This window comes from Amphiprion ocellaris, chromosome 13, assembly GCF_022539595.1.
Source record: "Amphiprion ocellaris isolate individual 3 ecotype Okinawa chromosome 13, ASM2253959v1, whole genome shotgun sequence".
In the NCBI taxonomy this organism is placed as follows: domain Eukaryota; kingdom Metazoa; phylum Chordata; class Actinopteri; family Pomacentridae; genus Amphiprion; species Amphiprion ocellaris.
In genome coordinates, this window is record NC_072778.1 from 2,811,879 (window position 1) to 2,815,512 (window position 3,634).

The 3,634-nt window shown below is 37.2% G+C and overlaps 1 pseudogene; it reads left to right on the forward strand.

Annotated features, from left to right (window-relative positions):
- The first annotated feature begins 288 nt into the window (after positions 1-288).
- LOC129350383 (DNA polymerase epsilon subunit 4-like) lies at positions 289-2,406 on the forward strand (annotated as a pseudogene).
- The last annotated feature ends 1,228 nt before the right edge of the window (positions 2,407-3,634 follow it).

A 3,634-nucleotide genomic window follows, 5' to 3' on the forward strand; every position in this document is an offset into this window, starting at 1 on the left:
TGTGGAAAAAATATATTTTCACAGTGAAAACTTCCACATTTTCAACATTTTTGGGAAATTTTTCAACATTTTTTGGTGCCAAAAAAAGAAATACAAAAAAAAAGTTTCTTTAAGAACATTCGGATAAAAGTCAACCAAAATTCAGCGAATTTCGCTAGTTTACAACTAAAGAAAATATTAGAACTTTTACTGATATATATGGAATCACTTTAGATATTTTTAGGATTTTTTGGAAGATTTTTATTTATTTTTTGAAAATATTTACATTTTTTATTTTTAAAATTTTTATTTCTTGCCAATTTTGGGGATTTTTCTTTTAAACAAAGCTTTTAAGGGAAATTTTTAAGGAATTTTTGGAATTTTGTTCCTGAGGATTTTGCACATTTTTATAAGTTTGTAGATTTTTTTGCTGAGTTTTGGGATTTTTTTCAGACAAGGGAACAACTTTTTTTGGTACCCGTAAATGAGGACAACAGGAGGGTTAACTGAGTTTCTCAGATGAGGCTCCTCCTGTCCGGCAGGTGTCGCTGCTGCAGTGAAAAAGCCGCCAAACGTCGTCAACACGAAGAAGAAAACGCATCACCGTACAAAACAATACTTGAAGTTCCGGCTGTCTGGCGCCGCGTCCTCATGAAGATGTCCCAAAATACTCCCGACAAAGACGAGCAAACGTCGAGCACTAAGAAGAACATCTCGCTACCCATCTCCAGGGTGAGGCTGATCATGAAGAGCTCCCCGGACGTGTCCAGCATCAACCAGGACGCTCTGTTTCTCACCACCAAGGCGACGGTGAGCCGCTAAACCGCCGCTTCGCTTAGCTACTAGCAGGGATTAGCACCGTTAGCTCCTCCGTTAGCTGTGAGTGTTTCTGTTGAATTAAGCTGCGGGTTTGCTGACTTTTCTCGTGTCGTTGAAGGAGCTGTTCGTCCAGCATCTGGCCCTGTCCTCGTTCAACAACGGCTCCGGAAGGAAACCAACAGTCTGTCGTACAGCGACCTGGCGACCACCGCGGAGGAGACCGAGACCTTCCACTTCCTCACAGGTGAGACGGACACCTGCAGGGACAGACAGCAAACTGAACTGCTGCTCATCCTCTGAAACTAAACTGTGGCCATAGTATATAATACATGTTATAGTAATATCTGTTTTTATACAGCACTTGCAGAATCAGAGGTTTACAAAGTATTTTTGACTGACAGAACAAAAGCGTGATATCCAGAAGTCAGCATAATAACCATTAAGATACATTTAAAACTAAAACTGCAAAATTCACAGTATCAGTACTTATAGATGCAAGCAAACAACGGATATATTTCACTCTCACCACATTTAAACCCGTGCATCATGATGATTTTGTTCATTTAAAAAGCTTCAAGTTCTCTCTATATATAAGAATCTCTGCAATATCAGTATTTATATATCAGTATTTCTACTCTTGGGAAAATCTGTTGTACTGTCACACATGCTGCTGTAACACTAAATCCCAGCTTCGAGATTGATAAGGCTTTTCTTAGAATAATGAAAGCAATAAAACATTAATGATTACTTCGTCAGTATCTTTTATATAACACGTTGAAAAACAACAGCCTTTGAGTATGTATTCCAGTAGAGAAATCAGACAGGTGTTAGAAGTTTAAATAATAAGGGTAAGACCCAACAGTATTTTATTAAATATAAATTCACCCAAATATTACAGTTAAAGCCAACAATATTATTAAGTATGCTAATTTACATGACTAATTAATAATCTTAGCTAGTCATGTCATTTTTTTCAGATTCAACTCTGTTGGCCAAGTATGTGAACACATATGATGAATTTGTGTTTTGTTTCCTTTCAGAGTACTTACAGAGCATCAGACTTGAGCATTTAAACAAGGGCAACAGGTTCCAGTGCTATGCAAAACAATAGATATGTTTAAAAGAGCACATTTTAAGTTAACCTGAGTTTTTAGTGCAAATTTTCAGTGAACCAAAGTTCAGTGCTGATACAGTTATTAGCCATAAATACAGTTATTGACCCCTTATGTACATGAGGTAGGTGGACAATAGTGCAGTACAGCATAGAGCGCCATTTCTGGGATACTATATAAACATGCATGTGTTAATATTGTAGAGTCCTGACCTTAATATTTACAGTTAAGATCCTACAAAATTGTACTTGGAAAGCACAATAAATCTGAAGATGCTCGATGAGAAGCGTATTGGCCTCAGTGTAGAGGAAACCATGCAGTTGCAGAGCCAGAGCAACAAAGAATAAGAGAAAAGCACAAACTATAGCAGCAATAAGCAATCAAAAGCTTAATAAGGCATGAAGAGACAACATAGAAGTGAGTAAAATAAATGTGGGTTTAAGAAGTGTTTTAAAAGAAGTCCCATATTCTTGTAGGCTTTATCTCCTGCGGCATTTCCTAACCTGAGGGTCCTGATGGCAAGAGCACGGTCTCCTTTAGATATAAACCTCGATTTCTGGAAGCAGGATATCAGTCCTCCTCAGTATTTAGAACACGTGCATTTGGCTTCCCTCAAAAAACATTAAAGAAGCAAAGAACTTTTTTTATTTCAACAACCTCATGCTGCTCAAATCTGCAGAATCTGTTACCCAAGAACCACTGGGACGATTCAAGAAATGAACACTGCCCATATCAACATAGACTGGTCATTTCTATACATAGCATGCTGAAAAATAAACCCAAGGGCTGTACTATGAAGCATGCTCGACATGGCCAGGCTTTCTTTCTTAACCTAAAACCCCATTCAAAAGTAATGAGTATCACTGTGGTGGTTATCTACTTTGTTTGTGAAACTCAGTTGTTCTTCAGGCTCAGTGCACACATCCATTAAAGAGGATGTTTTACGGCTCATTTGACTCTCTTCCACACAAAATGGACCGATCATGTGCCACCTACTTCATCCAGGGAACCAGGCTGTTATAATGGAGAGCTGTGTTGAATATAAAACTTAATTATCTTACCACTAAGTACAGCCGCTTATTTCTAATGTGACAGCTGCACATTTAGAGCTCATTGACTTTAAATGCCATACATTCAAACAATATATGAAGAAGTACATTTAGGTCTGTTCCATTATGAAGGATAATTGAAAATCACTTAAATTTTTAAGTGCAAAAGAGACCCAGCAGCAAATCATTACCAAACATGAAACCATATTTATGCATCATCTGCCTAATATAAATCGATATTGCTGTTAATGCTGTCTTTTTTCTTCTTAATCATTTTAAATACTCAGTTTTTATCTACAGGCAAAAGTCTTACAACCAAATATTAGTGAAGAAAAAAACTGTACATTTTAAGGTAAAATGTGAAATAGTTTAAACAATAGTCAACAAGTAGTCTGCTGAAGAAAACAAATTTTTTACTGTGTTGCCGGATGTTGTCTTGCCATGAGCTAAAACCACCTGAAGGTTTCTGTAACTCTCAGTATCACTGTCTTAGCTAGGACTCCAAGATTTATTTCTACAACCACACATCCTACATGGAAACAGTTTCATTGCGCATCATTGCTTAATACGTTCTTCCAGTCAAAATGCACCAAGTATTTTTGCTTTTTTAGCAATAAGCATGAAACTGGATGTTTCACAAGCAGAGGCCGAGCACTGAATCTAGTATTGACTTTG